This window comes from Rhinolophus sinicus, linkage group LG02 (genome assembly GCF_036562045.2).
Source record: "Rhinolophus sinicus isolate RSC01 linkage group LG02, ASM3656204v1, whole genome shotgun sequence".
Classification (NCBI taxonomy): domain Eukaryota; kingdom Metazoa; phylum Chordata; class Mammalia; order Chiroptera; family Rhinolophidae; genus Rhinolophus; species Rhinolophus sinicus.
In genome coordinates this window covers 32413195-32425542 of record NC_133752.1, presented here as the reverse complement: position 1 = coordinate 32425542, position 12348 = coordinate 32413195, and the positions used below count along the sequence as shown (strand labels likewise).

The following is a 12348-nucleotide window of genomic DNA, read 5'->3' as shown; positions in this document are numbered from 1 at the left end:
TGGGATACACAACATAGCCTCTGTTGACTTAAGAGTATTATGATCACTGTGTAGTGGTCCCATAAAAGATGTGCTCAAAACATCTATTTAAAGTCTGAATGTCAGTAACGTGAGAACTTGTTAAAGATAGACAAATCCCCAAAACGATCAGATATAATGATTCATATGGGCTTTGTTCTTATCTTCAAATTAAAAAAGAAAATAGAAAAAAGGAGCTGTAAAAGGAGGGGAAAAACTAATCGGCGATAGAAAACAAAACAAAACAAAAACCCTCCTGTCAATGGACAGTCGTAGTTATCGAGTCCCAAAAGTCAGGGAAAATCCGGTGTCCGTCATAGGGATTTTGTTCTTTTGGGGTCGATTTCTTCGTTAATTCTACGGGTGGATTTTTTTTTTTTCACAGTAGAGACTCATATGGGAGAAAACTTAAGAATTTGACGGTGCAGGCTTATTTCTTACAACCGAATCTAGCGAGAAGTCGAGTCACTGATGAGAAATTCATCTTGGATTTGTGGGAATCCCTCTCCTTCCCAGTCCACGTGCCCAAAGTAAACAGAAGGTGGGCCAGGGCGGGGAGAAGCGGGCCTGGGTCAGTTTCCTAATCTGTCGAGTCTCTAAAACTACAGACCCCTAATGCACTTAGGGCATGCCCTCAGCGAACTGGGGAGTGCTTTTGCTCCGCAAGATTAAAGTGACAGTAGAGAGAGGATGCCCAAACCGGGGTGGGGCAGGGGGACCCGGGACCTACCAGGGGATGGGAGTGCGGGCCTTTGCAGGAGGAGGTAGGTGTGCGAGGGGCGTGCTCGGGGATGCCTGCAGGGAAGTGGGAACAAGGGCTAGTGTGAGGCGCAGTGGGTGCGCGCGGGGGCGAGGGGTGCGCAGTTACCTAGAAGCGGGTGGTGGAGTGCTGTACCAACAAAAAGTTTAAAAGGTTAACCTGGGGTCTCGCATCCTTGTGCCAGGCACCCAGGCCACCTCGCCTGCGCGCCTTAACCCGGGGTGGAGACCTGTCCGAAAGTCCTGGGGTGGTCCGGGTCGGGCTGGGCGTCTGGGGCTGGACCTTCCCCCGCGCCCGCCCCTGCCCCGCGCTCAGCCAGGCGCGTCGCTCCCCCCGCTTCGCTCGCTCCACGGCGCCAGGGAAGCCCGGCCTGGACCGCGCACCCCAGTGTCCGGCCCCCGGGTGCCTCGGCCTTGGTGCGGGACGCCCCAGAGGGGGGCTGACTCCCTGGGAGCGGGGGCTGAGGGACCCAGGGCGGTGGCGGAGGCCGGGCGGAGGAGGAGGACAGCGGGGTGGAGAAGAAGGAGAGGCGGCAGAGGAGGAGAGCTCGGGCAGCCGCCGCCTCCCCACGAGCGCTGCGCGCCCAGGCCCGGCTCGCATGCGAGTCACGTCCGCCCCCTCGGCGCGGCCGCCCCGAGACGCCGGCCCGCCGAGTGATGAGAACAGACGTCAAACTGCCTTATGAATATTGATGCGGAGGCTAGGCTGCTTTCGTAGAGAAGCAGAAGAAAGCAAGATGGCTGCCCTTTAGGATTTGTTAGAAAGGAGACCTGACTGCAACTGCTGGATTGCTGCAAGGCTGCGGGACGAGAACGAGGTCAGAGCGCTTCTCTTTTGCCGTGAAACTCCCTTTCCTCTCCCCTTCGCTTTCTCTCGGGCTTCCAGGGACAGGGGAGCAAACCCTGCAGTGTCACCCACGAATACCAAGAGGGAAGAGGGAAGCTTCACAAATTACTGGAGCCTCTTCAACATGGCTGACAAATATAGTTTTAATTCTCCCCCCCGCCCTCCTTAAACCTATAGTTCTGTGTTCTTTTCTTTCTCCTGCTATTGCTCGTGTCCTCCTGACCCGGAAAACTTACCTTTGTGACTCCGACCAGCCGGTTTCTCGGCCTTTTATCCTCAGGAAAGTGATTTTTCTTTGCTTCCCTTTCTAAAATAGTTAAGCTTTGGGGGGGCACTACATTTCCCTCTAATCCTCCCACTCCCCTTCCTTCGTGGAAGTCAAACGAGTCTCTGGTCTATCCTAACCCACCCTGGAAAGAACAGTGACGGGAGGTTTTTTGACCCTTTTATGTGCTGTCGGTCTGGGTCTGGGTCTGGGTTTGCGTCCGCCCCTTCTACCCCCGTGTCCCCTTTTTGGGGGGCGTACTGAGCGAATGTCACGCGGAGTGGAACAGGAGTACACTAAGTGAGGTTTTGTTTTTCCCTTAAGTCCGCGCGTTTTGTTAGTGGTGCCGAGTGGGAGAGAAAAGAATAGTTTCTCTGGTCACCCAAACAAGACCAGAACCCACTTTCTGAAGATACATCAGCTCTGCGATGGGCCATGCCTTGCAGCCTGGGGAATGTTGTATAAGTGAATTTGTGGGCAAATCTGTGTCCTGGCTTTGTGCTTCTCCCGAATCCGCTCCTTTGGGTTCCCCGTAAGTGACAGGCAGACACAAAGGCAGGCGCAGGCCTGGGGAGGGGGTGGTCAGGAGGGGGAGCGTGGAGACTTGGAAGACTGCAAGGTCAGGGGCGCCGAAAGAAATGAAACCCAATCCCAGCAGAGAAGTAGAGAGCAAATTTCTAACAGTCCCGTCCAAATTTCTCTTTCTCTCTTGGCTGCTTGGGTCTTTTATCTCTGCCTTTCTCTGTGTCTCCTTTCTCCCCCCCACCCTCAAATTTGATGAATCTTTTCACTGGGGCTGCTTGTCTAGTGTTATTAAGCTAACAGAGTTTCTATGGAGAGTTTTCTACCTATGGCAAAATGAAGTGTGGCCTGGATAGACTCCTGGGAAGGTAGAATATGAAATACAGTGGCTATTGCTTTCATGACACACTTTTAGTTGCGTTGAGTGATTTCCCTCCTTCTTCATCTAGTGCTTAGGAACTGAAAGAAGGGCTATTTTCCAGTTGTTTGCTTAAAATTTAGTTAACTATTTTTATAAAATTTTATATTTGCCTGTCTAGGAAGTAGGATACATCTATGCATTTCAAATCACAAATCACGTATTTTAATTTTCCCTCTCTAATCAGAGATAATCATGGCAAGTCCAAATCCAAAAATATTCATCAAGAAATGATCCCATATAAGAGGAACCTTGTATCTTAGGAGAAATTGGGATGTAGAGAGAAAAGATACTGGTTTTGTTTGGTTTAAGGCTGTGGGTATTGTTGCCTGGCTAATGAAATCATATTTGCATTTTAATGGAAAGTTGAAATACTGGAGGGAAGTTATAGTCTTTTACATGTTTGCAGGTGTGTTTCACAATAGATTTGAAGTAGAATATAAATTTCAACGCAATAAATATTGCTCTTTTTAATGTTACTAAGTAAAGAAGAGTTAGTGAAGGACTGAAAAGTCAAGCTTAAGTTATAAGTCATGTATATGATTAAAAGATGGACAGAAGGAAAAACACAATAATGAACAGTACCCCATAAATCAGATTTCTGTAACCATTTGTCCTCAATAGTTCACTTTGTAACTTTCTATTTTGATCTCTGGAGAAGCAGTTTACTTTAACCATTGATACTGGAGGTTATTTCACATGATTACAAGGGAGAAGTATTACTCATCTCTGTGGAATAGAAACAGCTCATCTGGTTAGTTATTTGTCATAAAATATTAAAGGAAAAAACACTTAGGAATTTAGCATAAATGCTTGGTATTCACTGAGAAAACTATGGTTAATTATTTTAGCCATTCAGAATTAAAAATAAACAAGTCCTGTTGTGAACAGCCTAGTATTTACCTACTTCTTGAGGGACTTTTTCAAATATTGTGGCATATGCTGTCTTCAAGTTATTCAACTAATAATAGATATAATATTTTCCACTTACATTGATAATTAAAAATATGTACATTGGTTAATAATTTTGGTTGTGACCATGAAGCCTTATTCTTGACTATCATCAAGTTTAGACTCTTTTGTTACTTTATGAATCCTATTTGCATGGTGAAAATAGCTGCTAATTAATGTTGTATGAGGGCTCAATGATTATAAGGAGGAGATGTGCAAATTATTCACCAATCTGACTAAAAGTACCACTTTTCCATTTATTAGCAAAGAAAAAGTATTTGAATCAGTATGGAACAAAGAGTTTATAATAAAAGACAAACTCAGTTCTTCACTTACAATATTTGTGAGTCAGTTACCACCTGGATGCTCCAAAAATTTCATAGATAGAATTGTCTTGGTTAACTGAATTTTAGGGGAGTGACAGTGGACAACCACAAGATAGACAGTAGTTTTTCTTGAACTACAATGTTGTTTCACTTATTATTGAACTAATGGTTAATGAGAAATAACTTGAAATGAGGAAAGTCCCCCCCACCTTTTTTTTTAAGTTCACACAACCAATCTCTCTCTCTCTCTCTCTCTCTCTCTCTCTCTCTCTCTCTCTCTCTCTCCCCCCCACCCCTTAATGCTTTAGTTAGATCTGGCATTGTACTGGTCCATGCTAGGAGCCAGGGGGATTGATATGATTTTGATGCAATGGCCCATGGATCTAGACATTGGCAGGTCAATATCACTTCCAGAACTAGTGAAACATACCTGCCGAGGAGCTGTTGTGACAGACCTCCAAAGTCCTATTTGGGTACTGGACTTACATTAGGTAATAAAAACTGCAGTTCATGTTTTGGTTTCACTTGCTGAAGTTAGAATTTCTCTATCAATGCCTCCAAGGCCCCACCCATACACAATGTTGTAAGCCAAATGTCACTATTGAAACGTATTTCCTTACTTGCTGACCTCATTCAAAAGCCCTCTTATGATTCACAGACACACCTAGGCAAAAATTTTATTTTCCATCTTGCCCCGAATCCAAATTGATAAATTCTTAGAAGTTCTTATGAAATTACCTTGAAATAAATGTTTTCAAAAGCTATGGATGTTTGACATTTTAGAATGTCTGATACTGAGAAATATTAGATCTGCTTTCTTATGCTTTACTTGTTTCTACTACAAGTTTAGTTGTTGTTGTTATTGCTTAATAGAATGTCATAGTCTTGCCTAGCCATCTCATATGATTAGAGGGAGTCTTCTTTGTTTTATAAACAATATATAGACTGTTGTACTAAAATTGTGTCTTATGAGGACAGGTTAAAACTTTGGACCAACTCTCAGTGTTGGTTCATCAAAATAACATTTTTTCCCTTAACTGTGATGCCACCATTCTTAAAAGTAGTAACAGCACCAAAGCCAGTAGCAGGAAACTCAGAAGCCAGCTTTACAATTGGAGCCTTAACTGTGGGAGACTCAGGTTGCCAAGTAGAGCTGGTGGTTATCTTGGAACCTGTGCTGAAGAACACAACCACAAGTGATTTTGCCAAATATACAGTATTTGCTTGGTCTAGATCTCCAATTTCTATTTTGACTCACTGCCGAAGCTCAGTGAATTATTTCTGTGACATTATTATACTGTGACATTATTTAAGGAGGTTATCTAGTACATCTGTTGGTTTGGTGTATACTAGGAGAGAAGAGTTCTAGAAGGGATAGGGTAAAATTGAGTGCTTGAATCATTGTGACTGTAAGCCAAAAAGAATTGCATCTGTCTACTTCTTTCCAGCATTATTCTGAATCTGCATTGTACATTGCAGAAAATCACTGACATAATATAATAGATATATAATCTTTTCTCAGTAAAATGGGTTTTGGTTGTCCATTCTTAAATAGTAAAGCCTATCAGCTTTGATTTATGCTTTCTCCGCTTCTCATGAAATGCCGTTACGTGTGCCAGGCTTCAAGAGGTGGAAATACATACTAGGTGGGTTTTCAATGTTTTGTATAAAAATAAATTCAGTGATAATGTCAACCTATCTGCTGTCTTAAAAGTTTAGAACTCAATATTTTATACTTACTAAGGGTTGTTACTCAAATTGACTTGAAATCAAGCTCCAAGTAATCTGATAATTAAATTAAGAGATGCATAAATTGGGATGAAGTGTTCTGGAAGGACACTTTAGGACGTAAAATGAACTGGTGTGTTTCACTGAAAATACTGTGTTTCCTTTAAATTAGACTTATATCTATTGATAGAGTATTAAATTGATTTCTGTGTATTTTTATTCCCTAGTAGAACCTAGTGGTGTCCTACTTAGTCAAGCTTTAATGAGTGGGAGGAGAATGGGGGGGTAAAGTAAAGGAGATCAAAGGCTACAAACTTCCAGTTGTAAGATGAATGAGTTCTGGTATGTAATGTGTAGCACGGTGACTATAGTTAACGATACTGTATTGTATATTTGAAACTTGCTAAGAGAGTAGATATTGAAAGTTCTCACTACTTACACAGATTGTAACTATGTGAGATAATGGATGTATTCATTAACTTTATCATAGTAATTATTTCCCAATATTACACATATCAAATCATTATATCGTGCACCTTAAACTTCCATGACATTATATGTCCATTACATCTCAATAAAAGCTGGAGAAAAGATTTAATGAATGACATAGAACTAGCAAAAACTAATGCCATTTAATGAGAAAATGTGTAATCCATCCTCCCTTATAAGACAAAAAATAATGTAAAAGTTTTCGGTGATGGTGATGATAGTAGTAATGATGGTGCTTTTTCCTTACATGTAACTTCTAAAGGCTACGGCATTTGTCTCACAAAAGTAATCAATTGTGAGCATACAGTTTAATGACTTCTAGTAAATTAATACTGGGATCACATATTTTTAATTAAAAATGTTATTGATGTATTTGCAGATTTATATGCAGTTATATGAAATAATACAAAGTGGCCATGTACATTCTGCCTAATTTCCCCCAGTGGTAACATTGTGCAAAACTGTAACGTAATATCACAACCAGGATACTGAGATTGACACAGTCTGCCTATCTTATTCAGATTTCCCCAGTTTAACTTGCAAATGGGTGGATGTATATATTAGTCCTATACCATTGTATCACATTATCACATGATCAGATATTTTTAAACCTTTTTTCCTGAAAACAGAAAAGTTTAACACAGTTCTACTTAATCGTGTGATTGTGCTACCATGCCTTATTAAAATGTTCATCAGAATATATTTTTGTTTACTTAAATGTTTTTTTCTTTTTTGCATAAAATGACCTTTGTGTTCAAAATACTTTAAGTTGTCTTAATGTTTTATGATTAGGTAAGTTATGTCACTTAATTCTCATCATAACTCTAGAGATAGAGTTATTATCCCCATCTCAGGTGAGGAAACTGAAGCATGGTGAGGTTAAATAACTTACCCGAGTTCGTACTGTCAGAGAGTGGCTTCACTAAGATTTGAATTTAGGCGGCCTGTGTCTATAGCGCAATCTTTTAGCCACTGTGCTATCCTGCCTTACTACAATTAATAACAAATGTATAGCAGTACCATAGGCTACATAGGGAAAATCATAAAAAGAGACTTCAAATGCATACAGTTGTCTGTGCAAGACCTGTATTCAAATATTCATAATAGCATTATTAATAATTGTCAAAAATTGGAATGACCTAAATGTCCATCAACTCATAAATGGATAAACTGTGGTATATTCATACAATGGAATATTATTCAGCAGTAAAACGGAATGAAGTACTGATATATGCTACAACCTAGATGAACCTTGTTAGAGGTTAAGTAAGAAAAGGCCATATATGATATGATTCCACTTAGATGAAATGTCCAAAATAGGCAAATTTAAAGAGATCAAAGGCAGAGTAGTTATTACTAGGGGTTTGGGGTAAGGGAAAGGAGGACTGACTGCTAACTGATATGGAGTTTCTTTTAGGGGTGATGAAAATGTTCTATAATTAGATAGTAATGGTTACACAACTCTAAAATAACACAGAATTATACACTTTAAAACAGTGAATATTATTGCTTGTGAATCATATTTCAATAAAGTTGTAAAAAGTACATACCACTGACAAGATACTTGGCTTTCAGAAAATGATCTCACGTCTCATACAAAGAAATGTAGGTAATGTTTGAATTGAATTATAGGAGGCTAAGCATATCTCCCTAGAAAAATGGCACCAGTGAGTTTTACGTAGTTGCCTTTCTCTCATAGATGAGAAGGATACTTAATTACACAAAAGTACAGCATTGTGTTTAGTGGTGGATAAGAGCCTTTAGGAGTTCTATGAGATGTTTCACTTAACAGGTGATGGGTTAGATGACTTGGTGAACAGGTCTTAATGTATAATTGCAAGAAACTTTCTCTAATGTATTCAATTACGTAGCCATTTTCCGATTTAGTTCAGGAGATGTAACCCAAGTGTTAAAAGGAATGTCTATAAAAATTGCCATTCTTGGTTAAACTGCTGTGAAATGTGTAGTTTAATCTAGAAATATATAGTTTAATAAGGCCAAATCCTAGATGATTTTTTTTGTTTGCATTAAAATTTCTTGTCTACGTGAAAACAAAATGGCACTGGAGGATATATAGAGTAGGCTGTCTTCCAAATTTTAATTTTTAACTTTATATTTCTACTTTATATATCATCTATCAGTTTTTAAAATTAAAATGACAAAGCATCTCATTGGATTAAGCCAAGAATCTGTGTACTGATATTGTAGTACATCATAGATGTAAAATAAGGTTGAGAAAGAAATTGCAGCAGTTTTTGTGATGCCAAGTCAAAGTGAGGAAAAGTAAGGGTCAGAATGTTGATGGCTCTCCATGTTTTGCTGTGCATGGCCACAGTCTTTACAAACACCAATAGAATTTTTACAGATTTATTAATGGTAAAATGAGACCAGATTTTTAGGACTAGTACCAATGAAATTAGGACTAGTTTTGGACACACAGGGTGAATTACTTGGAGTTGGTTTATTTGAATTTCTAACTATGTAATTGTAGATACCAGACATTCTTCTTGTTGAGCAATGCTTATCTTCCTCCTTCTTCTGATGAGAATGTTGGATTGCTGCCAGTTGGATCCCATAGCTTGGGGCCATGACTGATAACTGGGGTGGGGGAGATTCAATGATCTGGAAGCATTCAGCTTTAATAACGTATTCGCGTTCTTGCACTCAATAAGGAAATGTCTTGGCTTTATGTAATTGCTGTGATTATTACTTTTTCAAGGAAGAGCTGTAGAAATGAACCAGAATACTTTTTAAGAGTATGATGATAGCACTGACTTGCAGGTTTGTTGTTTATTTTGTGACAGGCCCAAGTTAGACTCTGTTAGAATCTTTAACCCATCAAGAAGGTGACAATGACTGTTATGGAAGTAATAAGATAGAAAATAGGTCTGGTTCTCCTTATGGGAGAAATTAGTAATTTACTTGTATTTACCCATTTTTGTTTCTCTGAGCACTTTGTAACCCTCCTCAGCTGATAATGGATTTTTATACTAGTATGTGTATCTCCATAATACTCAAAATGTCTACTGGGTTTAAGTGTAGTACGCCATCTTTGCTTTTTTAATGCACTTCCAAACACTGTAATCCTTTTCAAACAAATTAGAAATATAGAAAATGGGATATTTTGATTTGTTGTTTATATTTTTAACTTTGCTTTTTATAAATAATACAGAAGATATACTGTAGTCAAAAGAAAAACATAGGGCTGTGAATTTTTGCTGATGGACGTCTTTCATCAGAGGGCAAGACTTGGCTATAGTCAGGCATAGACAAAACAGACCTCCCATTAAGGTATGCCATACGTGGTGTTGATAGTTCTTCATTTGCTACTTTTCATAGTTTGAGATTTGTCACAGCTGGTTCTGTGGATGCTGCAAAGTAATGATAATTTTAATTGCTATTGTCATGTCTCATTAGCTATTGCTAAAACCTGCCTTATTAAGTCACTTATTTTCTTGATAGAGTATTAAATCTAGTTTCTATGTCCAGATTATACTTTAATGGAAGCTATTCACCCAACTCTCAAGATGGGTTTTTATTATAATCTCTTCAAATTGGTATATATATTTTTGTCTTGCAAAATGGGCTTAAATAATGATAGTGAAACCCAAAGCATATAACATGGTCTATCTCTGAGTTATTCCTCCTATTTTTCTTCCCTGTCTGCATTAAGAAATAAGGGCACCCATTAAAATTACCTTAATTATTAGTTGTGCTGCTTCTAAGTAAAGTACCAGAACCTGAAAATAATACAACGATATCACACCCAGATTCCATCCCTAACATACTGTCTTGTTCCTATTAATTTATTTTTTAATCTGTTTGTTCTTCAGTACTTTTTCCATCTTTGTTTGAAGTCACTTTGAAGTTATAGAATTTTTATATTTGCCATTGGCTATAAAATTCTCTCAGCTGTTTCATAACCTTTCATGATTTTTGCATTAAAAGGATTACTTTTAGACACCCTGTAATTAGTTTGGAAGATTATTAGCTTTTTGTTTGTTTTACTTCATACTTCAGAACAGAACAAGAAATCATTTCTGCAAATAAAGTATCTGATTGTTCATAGAATTAGAGAGAGTATCTTAAGTGAATTCACTTATTAAAACATTCATTTGTGATTTATAGATGATGTATTACAGAATTGTACACCTGAACCCTATGTAACTTTACTAACATTTGTCACCCCAATAAACTTTAATTAAAAAAACAAAACAAAACATTAATTTACTTACATTCATATTTTAATGTACCAAACATAACAGATGAAAGGAAACATAAGTGGATACTTCTCAAACATGAGGGAAGGACAGATCTTTCAAACCAAAAATACTCACCACATAAATTATTTTCATAAAAAGAAAAGCAGGTACATTTTTGCAGGAAAGCACATTTTAAACTTTGTACTGTAGACTTAATCTGTATTCTAATCCAGCCACCTAAATGGTTACTTTTTTCTCCTATGAAGGTATAATATTTATAATTGACGTTAAGAGGAAGTTGTATTTAATTTTGGAATGTTGACCACATTGTTGCTTGGAGAAAAACCTTGTTTTCTACTAGCAGAAAACAAAGCTAGTAGACATTTTGCTAATGACTTACCTTTTTAGTGGCCATGATTTGATTATGTGTTTCTACTGAAAATCATAATTGGAAAAGACATTTGGTTATTAACTTTGGGAACTAAATTTTCAGTATTTTGAAATTTAACCTGTTTACTCTTCAATGTGATTCTTATTTCAAGTAGGAAATTTTATGGACATTTTTATGGAGAAATGTTTAATATATAATTTAAAAAGAGTTCTATCAAGTGTATGAAATATGTAGGACATGGCACTGTAAAATGACTTAAAAGCCATGCTTGAGATTTTGTTGAAGTCAGAGTATTTTTAAAAACAAGCTTAATTTGCTCCTAACAGTTTTGCTTTAATTTTTTTGCATTGTTATAATTTGTCATGCTTTAAATAACCCCGAAGTTTATGAGGAACTTTTCACATTTGGGTGGGAGGGGGAAGCAAACAAGAAACTTAGTTGTTGGCATTACTATTTTTCTCTGTTATTGGTAAAAATTTAGTCTCCTTCAGGAATGGTTTGTTCACAAACCCATTGTAAACTACAAAATGAATGTAGATAAGGGTGAAATTTAAAATAAGACAGGTAGCATACTAAATTGTGTTTCTTTTTACTCACAGTCATTGGATCCTTTTTGCTGAAAGCATCCTGTAATTTTATTTGGCTGTAGATTGTCACTTTGCAAACTATTTGCCTACTTAGTGTAGCTCTAGCGGTGTGCAATCCCACCTGTCGTAGTATTTCAGTTCACACTGAAGTAAATGAGCAAATAAAAATAAGAAGTCTTGGGATGAGCTGAGGTAGAAAGTGCATTCAGAATGCATTGTTGAGATTACAACACTTATCCTGAATTTAATTAAGTAGGCCAGTTAATTTTGATCCTCAGGTCAGGAGCTACTCAAAGAAGGAAAGAAATGCAATGGAGATTGGTCATTTCATCCAGTTCTTCTTCCCACTATTTTTTTTTGGCGGGTGGGTGGGGGAAGATAGGAGAGGGGAAGAAAAGAAAAAAGGGGGGAAAAAAAGAAAGAAAAGAAAAATAAATCACCCTTAGAGATAATTCCTTGACATGCATATGCTCCTTTTTTAGAGCTAAAGAAATGGGAGGTTTCTCTTTGGAGCTTGTGGATGCTTTCTCGCTTTCTGATTAAACGCCATCACATCAACATTTGACACGTGGGTGTGGTGAGCGTGGCAGCGCTACTTACAAACACCATCCTAGGATTCCAGAGACTCTTATGTAACAGCTGAGAGACTACAGGGCTTTGTGTGTCTGTAGGCGGAGGTATCAAACAGTTTAATTCATAGTCTGGGAGCCCTTGTCTGGCTCTGACAGGGTCATGAACCAAAGATCAAGGTGTCTGGGTCAGGATTGACCTGCCCAATAGGCAGTTTTTCTACCAAAGCCTCAAAGGCTGTACCTTAATACCAGGTTAATTTTTTTTTCTCCTCC

General features: G+C 38.4%; 1 protein-coding gene across 2 annotated transcripts in view; it reads left to right on the top strand.

Annotated features, from left to right (window-relative positions):
* Positions 1-1122: 1122 nt before the first annotated feature.
* The window catches only part of TET2 (tet methylcytosine dioxygenase 2), a 106437-nt gene continuing 95211 nt past the window's right edge, over positions 1123-12348 (top strand). For both annotated transcript variants that reach the window (XR_012493154.1, XM_019738917.2), the window contains exon 1: positions 1123-1595. The gene's annotated coding sequence lies outside the window, so the exon portion shown is untranslated. The remainder of the gene's footprint in view (positions 1596-12348) is intronic.